This window comes from Cervus canadensis, chromosome 3, assembly GCF_019320065.1.
Source record: "Cervus canadensis isolate Bull #8, Minnesota chromosome 3, ASM1932006v1, whole genome shotgun sequence".
Classification (NCBI taxonomy): domain Eukaryota; kingdom Metazoa; phylum Chordata; class Mammalia; order Artiodactyla; family Cervidae; genus Cervus; species Cervus canadensis.
The window spans coordinates 67,080,670-67,099,743 of record NC_057388.1 but is presented as its reverse complement, the minus strand read 5'-3'; the positions used below and the strand labels follow the sequence as shown (position 1 = coordinate 67,099,743).

Here is a 19,074-nt window from a genome sequence, read left to right as displayed (position 1 = left end):
TCTGCCATAACAGGGTGGTGTCATCTGCACATCTGAGGTTGATATTTCTTCCGGCAATCTGATTCCAGCTGTTGCTTCTCCCAGCCAGCGTTTCTCATGGATGTACTCACTCTGCATAAGTTAACATAAGCAGGGTGACAATATACAGCCTTGATGTACTCCTTTTCCTATTTGGAACCTGTCTGTTGTTCCATGTCCAGTTCTAACTGTTGCTTCCTGACCTGCATACAGGTTTCTCAAGAGGCAGGTCAGGTGGTCTGGTATTCCCATCTCTTTCAGAATTTTTCACAGTTTATTGTGATCCACACAGTCGAAGGCTTTGGTGTAGTCAATAAAGCAGAAATAGATGTTTTTCTGGAACTCTCTTGCTTTTTGATGATCCAGCGGATATTGACAACTTGATCTCTGGTTCCTCTGCCTTTTCTAAAACCAGCTTGAACGTCTGGAATTTCACAGTTCACGTATTGCTGAAGCCTGGCTTGGAGAATTTTGAGGCATACTTTACTAGCGTGTGAGTATGAGTGCAATTGTGCAGTAGTTTGAGCATTCTTTGGCATCGCCTTTCTTTGGGATTGGAATGAAAACTGACCTTTTCCAGGCCTGTGGCCACTGCTGAGTTTTCCACATTTGCTGGCATATTGAGTGCAGCACTTTCATAGCATTATCTTTCAAGATTTGAAATAGCTTAACTGGGATTCCATCACCTCCACTAGCTTAGTTCATAGTGATGCTTTTTAAGGCCCACTGACTTCACATTCAGGAATGTCTGGCTCTAGGTGAGTGATCACACCAATTGTGATTATCTGGGTCATGAAGATCTTTTTTGTACAGTTCTTCTGTGTATTCTTGCTATCTCTTCTTAATATCTTCTGCTTCTGTTAGGTCCATACCATTTCTGTCCTCTATCAAACCCATCTTTGTATGAAATGTTCCCTTGGTATCTCTAATTTTCTTGAAGAGATTAATAACTTGCTCTTAATCAAATCTCCAGCCCACAGGCAAGCGGTACAGACAGAGGCCAGAGGGGTTGGGAGATGGACCTTAATAACCTGGGAGCAGAAGCAATTAGACCCAAGTCCTAGGAAAAAGACGGGAGGGCGTGGAACCACAGGCAGTCCTGGGTGCTCTGGCTCATTTCTGTTTTATCCTCAAGTTCGACACATGAAAAGCACCTGGTGGCGAGAACACTTTCCTATTTCAGTGGCTGAACTCTCTCTGTATAACCGTCCCAAAAGATCTGCTTTATGTCTGATTGCATTTTACTATGAAGAAGGCTAAAGCTACACCCCTGAATTTTTAAATATAGCATTGGTATTCCAGAATCTGGAGTTGTAAAAGTTGAATACTTCAATGGAAAAAGCAAAACTTAGATTCAACTCTTAAATTAGAGGACTTTTCCAGAAAGGTAGCAATTTCAAATGAGATTCTTTATAGCAATTATTACTAATTATTTAAAGACACTTAAATTTTTAAAAAGTCACTTACTTACATTCAGACAATAGAGAATGCATAATGTTAAGTAATGAGAAGCCACACACACAAAAATATTCTGCTCACATTTATTTCAGCTCAAAAAACTAGTCCTCAAAAAGTGTCTTGCCTGTCAAGATTTTAATGAATCTTTAAAATCATCAAGTTAAAAATTTCACCTCTTCTAGGAAGCCTTCTTCAGAAGAAAGTACTATTTCAACCCTAGAAACTCCACCAGTATTTCATCTTACCTTTCACTTACTTATGATAGTATATGTGAGGTTTTATCATCCCTAGATGGATAATAGACTCTTTGAGGGTTTGAAGTGTATAGTTCACTTTTGATTTCCTCATATGCCTAATCTGCTGTCCAGAGAATACTATGCATCTGACTGACAAACGGATAAACCTGGTCCTGGAATAAGGCTGCAAACAGGTTAATGTTGTTGGAATATCATTCACTGGCTTGCATCTGAAGTGTACCAACAAAGGTCTGTATAGTCAAATCTATAATTTTTCCATTAGTCATGTATGGATGTGAGAGTTGGGCCATAAAGAAGGCTGAGCACTGAAGAAAACTGATGCTTTTGATCTGTGGTGTTGGAGAAGACTCTTGAGAGTTCCTTGGACTGCAAGGAGATCAAACCAGTCAATGCTAAAGGAAATGAGTCCTGAATATTCATCAGAAGGACTGATGCTGAAGGAGCTGAAGTTTCAATACTTTGGCCACCTGATGTGAAGAGCTGACACATTAGAAAAGGCCCTGATGCTGGGGAAGATTGAGGGCAGGATGAGAAGGGGATGACAGAGGACGAGATGGTTGAATGGCATCACTGACTCAATGGACATGAGTTTGACCAAGCTCCGGGAGACAGTGAAGGACAGGGAAGCCTGGCGTGTCACACTCCACGGGGTTGCAAAGAGTCAGACACGACTGAGCAACTGAACAGCAACAACAATATCTCTGGGCCAAATGACTCTTTACAAGTCAAACACAGCACAACCACACTTGAGAAAGAAGGTGTCATTGTTAAAGGAAAATCTAAGGCTCGAAATTCTCTGAAAAGTACTCCAAAGAAATCAAGCTTCTTTGATTTACTTAAGACTCCCAGGCAGCACGCAGAGTGCTAATACCGAGATGTGCTAGACCATCATGCACATTCAATTGCGCAAAATGTGAATGCCAAGAGGGATTAGATGTTACTTCATACTTAACAAAACCGGAAAAAAAAAAAAAAATGGAATGAGATCATGCCTGTAGTTTAAAAGATAACAAGGATTAAATTTCAAAAAATGTTTCAGGGATTCATGTTAGAACTAGATTTTTCCTGAACTGAGACACAGTATACACCTAACAATGAGCATGTGTGGAGGGCAGGGGATCAGATTTGGTTTGTTGACTCTTAAGAAAAATAAGCCAGACAGGGTTCACATTTATTACTACAAAACATCATCTTTTCCCCCTCACTTCATCTTCTACCTGGGCTCAGGACATGAAATTCTTACCAGGTTGGAAGAGGCAGGTCTAAAGAATTTAAGAAAGTGAAGGCTCTCCTTGACAGAGGGAGACAGTGCTGCAGACAACACCTTTTCTGGCTCAACCTCCCAATCCTCCCCCTTCAGTTTCCTTATCTTTCACCACTCTGAAGTCCTGAGGCTGAAATCTGAGAGCCAGCATCCAGCCAGGGGTTCCCAGCAGAGGCAGTGCTGTTCCCTCCGGCTGTGAAACCTTGGGGACATTTTTAATTGTCAAAGTGATGGGGTGGGGCTGGGGTCTCTAGCATCTGATGGCTGGGGACCTGGGATGTTAGATGTCCCGAAATGCCTCAGTCTTGCACAATAAAACAAGCTGTCCCAACATCTGCAAGATTTTCCAAAGTGCACAGTGACATTTTCACAGGTGAAACCTGTTTATAATTACTTGCCAAAGTATTTTTACCTTCTTTTTAGTATACTCATTCTTGGGAATGCAACTACTAAATAAGATAAGATTGTACTTTCTCCTGTTTGGGACTTTACCAACAGTCACCCACTTTTTGCAGAATCACTGACATCAGTGACAGTTCTGTCACTTGTGTTATATGAGTTATTAACACATCTCTATGGGTCTTTATTACTAGCTGACACCCTATGTATAGGTGTATCTGACCACTCCATTACGTCTTCTAGTGTAGTCATGTCTGGGCTTTTACATGTTGTAATGTACACCTTAACATTAACCACTTTCTCTGAAGTTGCCTTTATTTATAATAAAGGACTTTGTTAATATTTTCAAAATTATGTGTGCAAATATATTAGGTGAAAAATTAATTTCACTTGAGAGTAAAAGGTTCATTGAAATGTTGGTCACAAAAGGGGACACTGGTATGATGGGGTTAAAAACCACTGCTGATCTTGACAACAATTCTGTGAGAAGGAATGCCAGGCCAGGGCACAATGTAGCAAAAATCACTTTGAAACTGTAAGGGCTTGATCATTTTTACAAGTCAGTCCTTTTGGTTTCATCTTCAAAGTGTGTGTCTTCCATGTCCCTTCCCCTGTTTCTACATTACCACCCACCACTCCATCAAACCTCATTTTCTAAGACTCCCCATTTCTATGGTATCCCATCAGGTCCTATCCTCCATGCAATGAAAAAATGAATACAACATAATATCTGTCATTTTCACTTCTGTGGCTTACTCGTATTGTTCCAGCATCCCAGAATCTTCTCATGCTCTTTTCCACCCATACAAAAGCTTCAAGATTTTAGCTCAGTGTCTCTCTCTTTCCATGAAATTCCTAAATTACCCAAACTACATCAATCATGTATTACTGTAAATTATAGCAGTGTTGCTGTCCATGGGTTTCCCTGATAGCTCAACTGGTAAAGAATCCGCCTGCAATGCAGGAGACCCCGGTTCGATTCTTGGGTCAGGAAGATCCCCTGGTGAAGGGATAAGCTACCCACTCCAGTATTCTTGGGCTTCCCTGGTGGTTCAGCTGGTAAAGAATCGGTCAGCAATGCGGGAGCCCTGGGTTCTATCCCTGAGTTGGGAAGATCCCCTGGAGAAGGGAAAGGCTACCCACTCCAGTATTCTGGCCTGGAGAATTCCATGGACTATGGGGTCACAAAGAGTAGGACACGACTGAGCGACTTTCACTCACTTTTCTATACACAGTTTTCTCCGTTATTAACATCTTGTATTGGTGTGGCACATTTTTTCTAAGTAGATGAACCGCATCATTATTAACTAAAGTCCATAGTTTATACTAGGGAGTCACTCTTTGTGGCATACAGTTCTAAGAGTCCTGTCAAACACATAATGCTCATATGATTATATCCACCATTACAATAACAAAATAGTTTCACTTCCCTAAAAGTCCGCCTCCCTTAACTTTCATCTCCTCTCTTAATCTTCCTTGGAAACCAGTACTTATTGAATGTGGAAACCAAGGAAGAGAGAATTAGGTAACTTCCCCAATGCTGTAGAGTCACTGGACTGCAAAAACTATATTTTCAATCATTCTGCTACATACTGTAGCACATTGTACATTCTACTGTAATTTAAATATCCACATTCTAACGATTAATCAGGAGTAAATGCCATGGGGCGGCAGTTGGTGAGGGAGTGGGGTTGGGGTGGGGGAAGTGGTGGCTAAATTCAAGATCCAAAGGCATCTGAAAGAGTTAAGAAGCCCTGCCCTATGGGTAGAGACAAGCGGGACTGGGATCCTCAGCAGAGCTGCCATGTCACCCATCCCGCATCCTCTTGAATGGGGTGGGAAATCAGCCTGGGGGATTTAACGCTGTCAAGGCGTTGCTCAATCCCTTTCTTATATCTGGAATGCCTGCCCCACCTGCTTCTCACTTAGCCCCATACCACCTCCTCCTCGGGGCAGAAATTCTCTCCCTTCTCAGCACTTATACTTGCACTGTCTGCCCTCCTGGCTAGAATGTGAATACCATGAGGACAGAAACTGGGGCTTATTTCTTACAGTCTCCCTACCTGTGACACAGAGGCCCTAAATAAATATCTGCTGAACCAATGAGTGTGAGGAGCAAGGGGCTGTAAAAAGGGCCCCCATACAGAGCCCTGGGGGTCAGGGACTTTAATAACATGTACTGGATGGGAGTGAATTGGAACCCAGGACAAAAAAAGCAGAGATGCCAGTTTCTCTTGGCTAAAGGCTTCAGGAGGTAGGGTGTGGCTTCCCCCAAGCCTCAATCCCTCTGTGACCCAGAAGGAGGCTGCACACCTTGAGCTGAGTGCCCTGAAATGAATGGCGCAGGAGGACCTATGCCCCCGGGGATCACGGCCCTGCTGACTTAGCCAACATAGCTGCGCTGATGTCCTGCCCTCGGTGTCGGGCTTAGAGCTCCCCATGACTGTCCAGTGGAGAGAGAAACAGGACAGGGTGGGGGAAGCGGCTTCCTAAGGTCTTTGTGTGAGTTTAACTTAAGTCAGTCTGGACTACCATCTGGCATTAAATTCAGTCTGTTTTACTGAACGTCTGAAAGTACCAAATATAGAAAGCTGCTTTGTGGTGGGAAAGGCAGCTCAGCGTTATTCGTGCTCATGAGCTGGCCAAGCTCATTTCCACGCTGCTGAGCTCACGGACTGAAAGCGTTTCCTTCGAGCACAGCTGTTTCCACGGCGCACATCTCCTCTGCACCTTTCAAAGGCTGGCTTCTCTGTCACTGCCCTCGCAGTGATGTCAGAAATAGAAAACCATTGAAAACCTTCATTCTTCCTGCAGCTGAAGAGTGTTGTGGAAGGAAGTTTTGTGGTTGCCTCTATCTGGCGTGACTGGAAAGTGGGTTGTTTTGATTATTTAGCCTGTTAATCAGGTTTTTAAAATCACAAGGCCCCATCAGCAGATGAATGGATAAGGAAGCTGTGGTACATATACACCATGGAATATTACTCAGCCATTAAAAAGAATTCATTTGAACCAGTCCTAATGAGATGGATGAAGCTGGAGCCCATTATACAGAGTGAAGTAAGCCAGAAAGATAAAGAACATTACAGCATACTAACACATATATATGGAATTTAGAAAGGTGATAACGATAACCCTATATGCAAAACAGAAAAAGAGACACAGAAATACAGAACAGACTTTTGAACTTTGTGGGAGAATGTGAGGGTGGGATATTTCAAAAGAACAGCATGTATACTATCTATGGTGAAACAGATCACCAGCCCAGGTGGGATGCATGAGACAAGTGCTCCGGCCTGGTGCACTGGGAAGACCCAGAGGAATCGGGTGGAGAGGGAGGTGGGAGGGGGGATCGGGATTGGGAATACATGTAAATCCATGGCTGATTCATATCAATGTATGACAAAACCCACTGGGGGAAAAAAAAAAAAAAAGAATACAAGGCATGACATAAAAAAAAATAAATAAATAAAATAAAATAAAATCACAAGGCAAGCCCCAGTCTTAAACCATGTGGCGCATACTTTAACATGACTTGAAAGGCATGAGTAATCTTCTAAAGCCTCAGGATCATATATTTTATGACTGTACTATGAACACCTGGAAATCCTTGGCAATAGATTTCCAGTTAATATAGTGAGCTTCAACTGACGTCAGACCAATTCTGGACTTCTATTTCTATCACTGAGACTTGGAGTAGTTGCTTCTTGTCAATTGTTTCTTCCTCAACTGAAATTTTTGAAATGCCAACAGACCTGATGGACTACTTAAAAGAACAGAGTTGGGAGGTCAGGTGAGGGTATGTGATCTAATGCAGGGCTTCTCAACTGTAGTGAGTATACCAATCACTGAAAACCTTGTTGAAACACAAGAGTTCAGGTTTGTAGAGCTGGATCGAGGCCTGACCTTCTGCATCTGCACAGCTGAGGCTGTTGTTGCTGCTGTCACATGACAAGTCCACTTTCATCTCTAGACCGGCACACTTACACAGTGCTGTATGTCAATTATATCTCAATAAAATTGAAGGGAAAAATGCTCCATGGTAGATATTAATATGTTAACCAAACCAATGAAGCAAGTACAGTAGCTAACATTAATAATGTTACTATTTATTATCTGTCAGGAAGTATGCTAAACCACCATATGTGCATTACTGCACTTAATCTTTGCACAATCTTGCGAGGTTGAATTTATGCATATCCAACTTGAAGAATTGAGATTTGACTCGATAGGCTCTGAGTGTAAAACCAGGACCTATGGTAAGAATTATAAGGCCCTGGATTCCAGCTCTGCATAAAGGATGACTATCTGTTTATCTCATAGTGCTAGGAAAAACAACGGAAACAAGGGCTATGGAAGAGTAAATTCCTCAGTCACTGAGGAGTTTCGTCAGAGGCTGGCAGAGGTGCTACTGAGGGATTCAACCACACTCAGAGCTTCTCTGCTCAAGAGCCACTCTGAACAAGATGACCTACAAGTGTATTAGAGTTCATCCGAGGCCATTGCCTCCCCTTATCTCAGCACTACCTTCTTCCCAAGCAGAGTCCATCTCTGACAACGCATTCCAGCACTTAGCACGCATGTGTGTTGACCAAGACTACAGGACAACTCTGTCCACCCACGGGACTCAAGAGTCTCTGCTGAGTTTTTTTCCAGGGAGTACAGTAATGATTTGTTATTCCCTATAGAGTCATGAAATATTTCTTTTTAAACCCCAGAGTTTAAAGGAGAAATGTGGAAGTTATCTACCCGGGTCTCATTTTAGAGATGAGGAATCTAAGAGAAATGATCTTTTCAGGACCACGAAAATGAGTAAAGGACTTTTGAGGACCAGAACTCAGCCTACTGATTGACTCATCACCTTTCCTCTACCCCTTCCTAGGATGACCTTGTCTGCACAGTGGCAGTCAGCCTAGTGGAGGAGATGCTGAGGGAGCTCACCATGAGGACATACACCATGTGATACCAGGGAAAATCTCCAATAGGGACTCTTCTGTGAGTGGGGCTGGACCAGAGGCATGAAGGTAGGAAGACTTCTGCGTGGTTTTACTTGAAATACCTCCTAGCACTGTTCAGTATTTTATCTTTAAATTTTTTAAAAAATCATACTTTTTTGGACTTAGCAAAGAGATCTCCACTTTGATGTCTGAGCCCTGGAGAGAAACATAGACACTTTGTATTCAGATAGAACACTTCTATACTTTAAGGACAGGGCAACCACGCTCCTTCAGAAAACTCACTCCATTGCTGGATGGCACTAGCTGATACCTGTGTTTCTCTTCCAGCTCACCCAAAGCGATTTGTTCAGAACTAATTGAAATTAATCAAAGTAGAGGTACATTCTGACTAATTAATGCATATATGATTTAAAAATCATAGAAGAAGGTGGCATAAGTTTAGCACAAGAAACATCCTTATCCTTGATCCAAATCATTAGTGACTTATTCACTGTTCTATATAAATAATTGACTCTCATCATGAGAACCTGGCATCAGCTTAAGATCCCGGAGAGCCTTATGAATCAAAGAAGGAATGGCTTATTGTGTTAAGTAGGTTATATTCTACTTACAACTGAGCTTCTTTTTAATAGGGGAGTCTCAAAGGTATAAGACTTAGCGCCAGGTACTAAGATGCAAAAATGTGAAACCAAGTGCTGGCCTCCAAAAAGTTAACAGACATTAACAATGAAGAAACACCACAGGGTCGAAACCTTGTAAATGCCAAATGGAAGACACACATAAACCCACTACAGATTCCTGTTGCCAGGTAGGCACGATCTCACGTGGGGCTGGATCCACCTGAGTGGAATGACTCGAGCTGGAACATGAAGAAACACTGACAAAGAGTGAGAAGTAGAGTTTCTGAGGCTACCCTGACAAAGTACCATAACCTGGGTGTCTTAAAACAACAGAAATATACCCTCTCACAGTTCTGGAGGCCAGAAGTCCAAAATTAAGGTGTTAGCAGGGCTATGCTTCCTCCAGAGGCTCTGTGGAGAATGTGTGTCTTAAAGGGAGCAACTGTAACAAAATACCACAGACTGTGAGGGGAGCCCAGGTCAAGGAGCTGGTAGATTCGGTTCCTGTGAGAACCCACTCCCTGTCCTGGAGACAGCTGCCTTCTTGCTGTCTGCTCCCATGGCAAGAAGCTCTGGTGTCTTTCCTTTCTCATAACGGTATTAATCCCAGCATGAAGGCACCACCCTCATCTGAGCCTAATTACCACCATCACCTCGTCTCAGCCTAATTAGTCCCCAAAGGCCCCACTTCAAAATGCCATCATGTTGAGGGTTAGGGCTTCAACATATGAACTGGGGGCAGGAGAGTAGGGAGACACAGATACAAACATTGTAAGAGTATTTCCTGACTCTTCCAGTCTCCAGAAGAATCGGAAGTCCTTGACTGGTGGCCCCATCACTCTAATCTCTGCCTCCATCTTCATAACACCTGCCCCTACACGCCTATCCTTTCTCTGTGTGTTTCCTATGAGGACACTGGTCATTGAATTTGGGTCATTAAGCCAGGATGCTCATCTCAAGATTCTTAAGTTATGTTTTTTTTACCAAATAAGATAACACTGACAGGTTCCAAGGACCAGGATGTAGATACCTTTGGGGAAGGGGGAGAGACCATTCAGCCTATTACACAGGGCAAGAGGGACCACTCGGCTAGAGATTGCCAGGAACGTGACTCATCTGGGGTGAGAACAGAGAGGTGACTTTGGTTGTGGTGGGAGCTTAGGTAGAGGTGCAGAGGGAGACAAGCTGGACTCGATGGCAGGGCCAGGGTATGTGGGACCATAGAGAGACATCAGATTATTCCAAGGAAATCTCCTATCTTGTCTCTGTCCTACTTACTACATGCTTACTTCTGAACCTTTAGTATTTTAATAGCATCATAGACTCAGACTTTCCCCTCTCTGGGGGGGCAAAAAAAAAACGGTTGAGTCAGTTTGTGTCACATTTCCTCTATAGCTCTCAGAGATAAGTCCAGTAACTGCAAAACCAGTAAGCTGTGCTCTCAGCAAAAGCATCTGAGGCAGGTTCTGCCTTCCTGTAACCTGCACTATGACCAGGGCCAGTCGTGAATAAACACATCGATTCTCTTAAGGTTCCCCTTGTGGTTTTTACCAAACCAGTGTTTCTAAAACCCACCAAAATACATGTGCTCTGCTATTCTAGAATTGCAGATCAGTTTGCACGGTTCAGCAACTTTCGAAAGTGTTTGAATAGTTTGGTTTCTTGTGCTCTTCAGAGTGTGGAAGGCAGCTAACCGGCATAGGTAGACATGCAAAGTGACAAGGAAATCCTGATTATTTAAATAAATCATTTTAGCCAAAGTTTTTCATTTCTTCCTATATCAAATGTTTGTTTTTTCTTTACAAGACTTAGGGTAGAAATATAGAGGACTGAGTCTTGTATCTTTGCCTTTCCTATTTTCAGTGCATAATGTCACAACCATGGGTATGACCAAAGCCTAGGCTATAAGGAAAAGTAAAATGCTCAGAAGGTTGGGGGGGAGGGCGGGGGGAGGCGTTCCAAAAATCTAAGATAGAACTGTATAGATAATTATTTTTCTCTGTTGGAACCACTAGAAAAATAACAGCTCTAGACAAACAGACCTGGAGGATCCTTTTGATTGCTTCCCACATCCGTGTTATTCTTGCCACTGCATGTACAGAGGTTTTGGCTTCTGGAGGTTTGTTTGAACAACAATCATTTGTACACAGGACACAAGGAACTGGAATTAACTTCTAAAGCAGCCTTGTAGCATCAAAACAAACCCAGCGTTCTTCAAATATATAGTTGCCTGACCCTCTACCACTTATTAGCTGTGTGACTCTAAATCGGCAGTTAACTGGGCCATATTTCCCTCTGAAGTGTAGAAAAATACAGACCTCACTGGATTGTTTTGAGACTTCAAAGGAAAAGTAGGCAAGGATGTTGTGAGCTCAAATGATGCTATCAGTTGTTTATTAACTTCTAGAGTCCCTGGCTGATTCTTCTTCTCAGAGCAGCCTAGACAGAAGCCAGACTGTTGCCTCGCAGCTCAAAGGATGAGATAGGGAAGCAGTCGCTGTGCGGTGCTGCTTGCGGGCTCCCGGAACTCCTGCTTCTGGAAGGTGAATCCGTATCAAACACTTACAGAGCACTTACTATGCGCAGACTCTCTTCTAACTTAAACAACTGGCACAGCTTTATAAGATACCTAGATACAGAGGGGTCAAGGACTTTGCCCAAGGTCAAACAGCTTACAAACAGTCCATGATTTAAACTCAGGCTATTTGCTCTCAAGCAACTTCATGCTCATTGCCTTTTATTTTCTGTGACCATCACAGAACAATGTGATACAATCATGCCACTCCCAAGCCACTCTTCCTTGAGGAGTCCTTCTTGTGGTGTTTATTCAGTCTGTACTTACAAAAGACAGCAGGTAAATTTCAGCATCTAAAGACAACACGAATTAAAAGAAATAAATGGGACTACATATTTTCAGTACCCAGATAGCTGAAATTACAAACACCTGAACATTACAGCTTTAATTCACTCGTCTTGGCAAATTCTTTCCCATTCAACTCCTGTGTTTTCAGGGTTCTGGCACCAAGCCCAGCCAGTCTGGGCTCCCTGGAGTGCAGCATAATCTAAGAGCCTGCATAAATAAATTCTCATCAGGTGACCCTGGGAGAGCTCAAAGTTCCACTTCAGATTACCCCAGGGACAAGAGGGCAACAAGAATAAATTGCATAATTGTATGGAGACTTATGTAGCAATGGACCTCTCCATTTCAAATCTCCTGCAATAATGAGTGAAGCAGTTGTTAATTATTTTGGAAGGATTCATTTCCTGATTTCTTACACAGCAAATGCTACAATGCATTAAAAAAAAAAAAATAATGGAAGCTATGTTGTCTTTATAATTCACAGTCTTCCCAATCAGAGTGATTTCTCATTTTCAGTGGTCTGTTCAGCTGTCCTGCCTTAAGTAGCTTCACATCCCTGCTCAAGGTCTTTTAATAATAGGTTCTCAATGGATACGGAATAAATAAAAATTAGGGCATATAGAACTCTTTCAGAAAAGACAAAAAAAAAAAAAAAAAGGAGACAGAGAGAGAGAGAAAACCTATTCATTCAACTCTAGCACAATCTGGCTTCTGAAATGTGTTACTTTGAAAGTTCTAGGAAGGAAATGTAAGGGGGCAGTGGGAAAAAGACGAGAGGAAATTACTCATGTTTTACAAGTTTCAAAATAGCAATTCTCTCTCCCACTTAGACATCCCTTAATCTAGTTAATATATGTACAGAGCTTTGTGAATTGCTGTCTTTCTACCTAGTAACCACATGCTTATTCACTCATTTAATCCACCCCTACCAAAAATGTCTAGCATGTGCTAGTTTAGGTACTTCATATTTATTATTTCACTTAGATCTCAAAAGGAAGCAAAATTACCTATATATCACAGTTGGAAAAAAATCAAGGCTCAGAGGTTTTCTATTACATGCAAGGTCATCCAGCTAACAAAAAGCAGAGCCAGTGTGAACGCAAGTCAGTTTCAACAAAGACAGTCTTCTGTTCCATACTTTCCAATAGAGCAGGCTGTTCAGAGACCCCAGATACAGAAAACATTTAGAGATTTCATCACTTGCCATAAAAAAAGAAAAACTCAACAGAGAGGTCTTTGTTCATTTTTTGAAATCCTTGTTAGATGTCTGTCACTGGAAAGAGGTAGCTTGGGAATGTGCAACTTTTTGCTCCTGTTCCCCACGTGTCCCTGGCCATACATTCCAACCTGCCCATGAGACAGGGATATTTGCTGCTAGTGTTCAGTAAATTCAGCCCAATAATTTGCAGTTGCTATGTACAAAGCCCTGTACTGGTGCCACGATAGCTCAAAAGATGTGTAAATAGACCCAGGTCTCAAAGAACCATATACTCATTCAACCAGTGAATTAACCAAAGGAGAGGAGAGAAAAGGACTGTGTTACGCATGGCATTAGCCAAACTGAAGGTTCGCAAACAGAACATTTGTGAAGGCTTCTCTCAACTCCTGTCTGTAGGCCAGACAGAACTGGGGTACCTTCTTCCTCTGTTCCTGTTTTCTCACGAACGGACTTGAATCGGCCTTTCACAACCCCCACTCCAAGGAAACCTCTTGGCAATGTCACCAATGGCCTCCATAATCAATGGTCATTCTCAGCTTCACTTTGACCTATCAAACAGCCACTTTAAAGCATTGCAATTCACATAAATTGCATGTATGTTGGAAATTACATACAGTGAGCATATAGTATTAATTTTATAAAAATTATTTTTAAAGAGATAAAGCAATAAATGATTCAAGAAAAATCACAAAATTCTAAAAGGTGGAACAGTTTCACATGAATAAGTCTAGCTAAAGGGGAGAGCTGAGCCAAAGTCTGGGATGAGAAGAACAGTGAATCAAAGACTGACTTTGAACACTACAAGGAATGGGGTATGAAGACAACAGTCAGAAGGGACCAATAATCTATTCTTTGTATAAGCTGAGTTGCTTTAGTTGGGGATTTCCTGCAAGGAGAATATATTCCTAGTGAGTTAAGATGCTATATCTGAAAGGCGGTCTGCTTCAAAGAGATCCACTTCTTGTGCAGAGTATTGGGGTCCTTAAAATGAGAGTATTTCAGTTCTGGGTCTGTAATTGGCCAAAGTAAAGGGAGCCCATTAATAATTGCTTCTAAAATTTACAGAGGACCTTTCTCCAGCAAGTCTCACTTGCTTTTAGCCAGTGAAAATACTAAATTTTCTATCCCATTCCTATAGAGGAAACGGGAGGTGAGTTTTGTCTCCATTTAATAGACGGAGAACTGAGGTGAACCTCACTTGCCAGAAGTTCCTCCAATGGCAGAATATAAAGACTGTAGCAGTCATCTCTTGATTTCAACCTGCTAATATCACTAATGGTATATGATCCTATCACTTCATGGGAAATAGATGGGGAGACAGTGGAAACAGTGTCAGACTTTATTTTTTGGGGCTCCAAAATCACTGCAGATGGTGATTGCAGCCATGAAATTAAAATACGCTTACTCCTTGGAAGGAAAGTTATGACCAACCTAGATAGCATATTAAAAAGCAGAGACGTTACTTTGCCAACAAAGGTCGGTCTAGTCAAGGCTATGGTTTTTCCAGTGGTCATGTATGGATGTGAGAGTTGGACTGTGAAGAAAGCTGAACGCCAAAAAATTGATGCTTTTGAACTATAGTGTTGGAGAAGACTCTTGAGAGTCCCTTGGACTGCAAGGAGATCAAACCAGTCCATCCTAAAGGAGATCAGCCCTGGGTGTTCATTGGAAGGACTGATGCTGAAACTGAAGCTCCAGTACTTTGGCCACCTCATGTGAAGAGTTGACTCATTGGAACAGACCCTGATGCTGGGAGGGATTGGGGGCAGGAGGAGAAAGGGATGACAGAGGATGAGATGGTTGGATAGCATCACCGACTTGATGGACATGGGTTTGCATAAACTCTGGAAGTTGGTGATGGACAGGAAGGTCTGGCGTGCTGTGATTCATGGGGTTGCAAAGAGTCAGACACGACTGAGTGACTGAACTGAACTGAATATCACTAAGGGGTGAAAATGTGGCATCCACGCTACCGTTCACCCTGCCTGTGCCCACAGCCATAGCAGAAAACATGGCATTCTCTCCCACTGAATCCAGCCTCAACTGCAGAATACTTCTCAACATAATGCTGTAAGTAGCAACTACCAATAGCTAGGTGCTGGCACGGGGAAAAGTGAAAAAACACACACCCATGCAAGGACAAGGCCGAGCAAAACAGAAGAGTAAGAATTTAATTCCTGTTTGCTCTTGTTTTAGGTACAGGTTCTGCCAGATGTTCAATATATCAAATGTAGTGCATATATTTTAAATTCTGTTACATTCTTCTCTAAAAGTACTTTGTTAATGTGTATAAAATAAAGATACGTTTAAAAAGTACACATTCATATACACATTGTACACTTCTGTAGACTTCTGCCCAATACTACAGAGGTATGGGTAGGGACATGTATGATAGCTGCAAAAGTTTCTGGGACACAAAGTAGAACTCTTCACTATGAAATTTTAGGTTTTCTACAAATAGGAATGAAATTCAAAGTAATGTTAACTATAATAAAATCAAATGTTAATATGAATTCAGCACCTACTATGAATCTAACCCTAGATTAAATGCTTTAGTTCTAATCCTCATGATAATCCTATGAGAAAAGAACTATTATTCCAATTTCATTGATGAGAAAACTGAAGTTTTAGAGAATCTAAGGTTGCAGAAACAAATATCAAGTGGAACCAAGATTGGAGAGTTCAAGTTCTAATCACTAGGCATAACTTCCTAAAATTATCTTGATAAAAGTATATTTATGGACTGTTCCCATTGAAAAACAAGGTATTCTGTATATAAAACTTCAAAAGTCCTAGTATTCAAGTTAAAAGGTCACAGAACTCTTTTGCTTGGGTTTTCAAGGCTGTAAGTTGTAAACTACATCCTAGGTTCTATTTGTAGAAGTGAAAAACACAGATCACATTTAACACCCAGATTTCATCATTTTATCCTTTAAGGGAGCAAACTCCTCTAACAGATATTTAGAAAGGAGAGTATCCACACATAAATGAGGGCTCCTTGAGATTTTATATGAGGAGGTTCTTGGATAGGAAAAGCAAGTTCAAATTCAGTGGGAGGAACTGAAAGAGAGCCAGGTGGCTGGCATATAGAGACCTAATGTCACCTGGTGATGGTCGATGAGAATTTATATGAAAATGACTCTAGAAGACCGAGTCTTTCAGCCAAGGTTGTACTGAAAGTTTATACATTTAGTGCCACTTCCCTATCACCACACGAGCTCCCATGAAAAATATACAAAGATATAAAAATGTAGGGTTTTTTCCCCTTTGGTACGTCTGTGTGATTTAAAAAAAAAAAAAAGAAAGATTAATTATCTCATGGATAAGACACAAAATAGAAATGCAAAGAATACTGCAGACAGAGGTGTCCAGGAGTTCTACTCCTGTGTGCTCATAAAGCTAAAAATATCCCCAGAAAAAGGCTGAGACCTGAGCTAGCTTACCACTGGAAATCAGAGAATGTGGAGGGGGAAGCCATACACTACGAAGAAAGACTTTATAATCTGCCTATCCAGGGAGATGGCAGGAGGCAGACAGCCTCAGCACCAGGACCTGACCACGCTGTGTGCTGGCCTGATAGTGGTTCTTAGATAGTCATAATTGATGTGAACAGAGGTCCCAGCTACAAACAGAAGATTTTACTCTGGACTGGGGTCATCAGAGATAGGAAGTAGGTAATAGGAAATTCTGAGCTAGGGCAGGATAAGTACAGAGAGAGGGATGGGGGAAAGCAAGTGCAAAATCACACCCTAAACTGTAATTCCAAAGCACATGAGAAACACTAGCATTAATGAAGATGGCCAGTAAATTTAACATCTGACTTACCTCCTCCAGATGGAATGAACAGAACCTAAAAATGACTTTCATCTGGAGCTTTAAAAACAAGTAGGTTGTTACACAGATTATCTTCATTGGTTGTATTTTAAAATTCCTCAAATGAAATTTCTTATTATACATAAATCTTAAAGTTTTAAATGTTGAACTTGAACTATCCAGAGATTGGAAACACAGCATGATCATTTAGAATCTGAAAGACCCCTGGATCAGGCTGTGTTCCCTAAGAGTCATAAAGTAAGAACTTCCATGGACCCTGCATTTCTGCAGCATGTTCAGAGACTAAAAGACAATCGTGGGATGGTGTATGATGGAGAAATGGACATGAATTGCCAAGGTGGACAACACAGAGGGAAAAGTTGAGCCAATCCTATAACGGAACACTTATTTTGACAGAAGGATGGAAAAATGGACATAATAAGAAAAGATCCCTAAAAAACAAACATGGCTTGATAACTAGATTCTGGAGAAGGAAATGGTGACCCACTCCAGTATTCTTGCCTGGAGAATCCCATGGACAGAGGAGCCTGGCTGGCTACAGTCCATGGGGTCGCAAGAGTCAGACACAACTTAGCAACTAAACCAGCACCTCCACCATAATGAGATTCGGGTTAAAGTTGGAATGCCTTGCTGAGCTACCATCCTCAGTTGCTTCAGTCATGTCTGACTCTGCAACCACATGGACTGGAGCCTGTAAGCCTCCTCAGTCCGTGGGATTTTTTCCAGGCAAGAATACTGGAGTGGGTTGCCACTCCCTCCTCCAGGGGATCTTCTTGACCCAGGAACTGAACCTGTGTCTCCTGTGTTGCAGGTGGATTCTTTACCGCTGAGCCACCAGGGAAGACCCAGAGTTGGAATAAACTTATTAAATTCTCCATCTTCTCTGCCACAGAGGAAAAGTAAGTATTGATATTTATAAAGCAAAATTACATGCACATTAAATTGAGAGATCCTAAATATAAAAGATGACCATTTGGTGAATGAATGGCTGAATGATCAACCCATTCTAAGTCAGAAAAAACAGTGAGGCATTATGCATATTCTTACTCTTTATGCTGGAACTCAAAAATAAAAGCTCTGTGAAAAACCAAATCAATCAGTTTCCAGTAACACATCAAAAACATGTTTCTGTGGTATTCAGTCCTAGAATTTCATTTCCCTGCTCCAACTGCTATGATGTTATATATAAGCACTGGCTGCTTGAATGAATCACATGCTATCCCTTTATCCAAGGAGGTCACAGGAATAGACGCTACTAAGTGCAAAACATTGGGGGAAAATAATACACTTTGCTTTACTCCCAACCAGATTTGTGACTGACAGAAAGAAACATCCCCAGGCAAAGCTGACAAAGAGGGTGAGATTAGCTACCCTCATGAAACTAGAATTCCTAGGGAGCCATGATGTATTCTGGAGGAGGGCATGGCAACCTACTCCAGTATTCTTGCCTGGAGAATCCCACGGACAGAGGAGCCTGGAGGGCTACAGTCCATGGGGTCACAAAGAGTTGGACACGACTGAGCGACTAAGCATAGCACAGCACAGCACATGATGCATTAGACAAGGGGTAATTTTCGTCATTTGTTTTTAACCCCAGAAGGAGGTGATGACAGTAATGGATGAAAAAATTATTCTTCCTAACCCCTCAGGGGAGATCTTGGAGAACTCCCCAAATGCCCCTACGGCAAAATCTCGTTTGTCTGGAATTATAGATCCTAATGCTATGAAGCAGTGTTGAGAGGTGACAAGCTCTCTGTCCGAGGCGGTGTTGGGATGGGAAGACCTGTGATGTGCTGACGTGTCACAAATGTGTGGATGTGCTGGAGGTGGGTGGTTGCTTGATTGTTGCTTCCAAATCTGGAATCAAGGACTCAGGGTCAATTTAGGTCAGTGCGTCCCATGGAGGAAAGGCAAGGCCAGCACAGCCTGCAGACGTTGAAAAGGCTCTGAGACCACTTTGACTGTTAAACTCGCAGCTTTTGGACAGCCCACTCTCTACTTAACGGAAGGTGAAAGAATGATAATGATTCATGTGCATTTACTGCCATGGATCTAAAATCAGCAAATTCTGCCAACAGGGATTTTTTTAAGAAAGGAAACCAAGGAACAACATATAATTAGCTGACAGTTATTTAGGAGTTAATTATTCAGTCCTTTGTTTCACTTCTTCCTACTTAATTCCTTTTGACC

At 41.9% G+C, this 19,074-nt stretch overlaps 1 protein-coding gene across 3 annotated transcripts in view; it reads right to left on the bottom strand.

The window, feature by feature from the left end:
* Positions 1–19,074, bottom strand: part of OSBPL3 (oxysterol binding protein like 3) — a 196,488-nt gene that overhangs the window by 78,135 nt on the left and 99,279 nt on the right. The window lies entirely within an intron of this gene.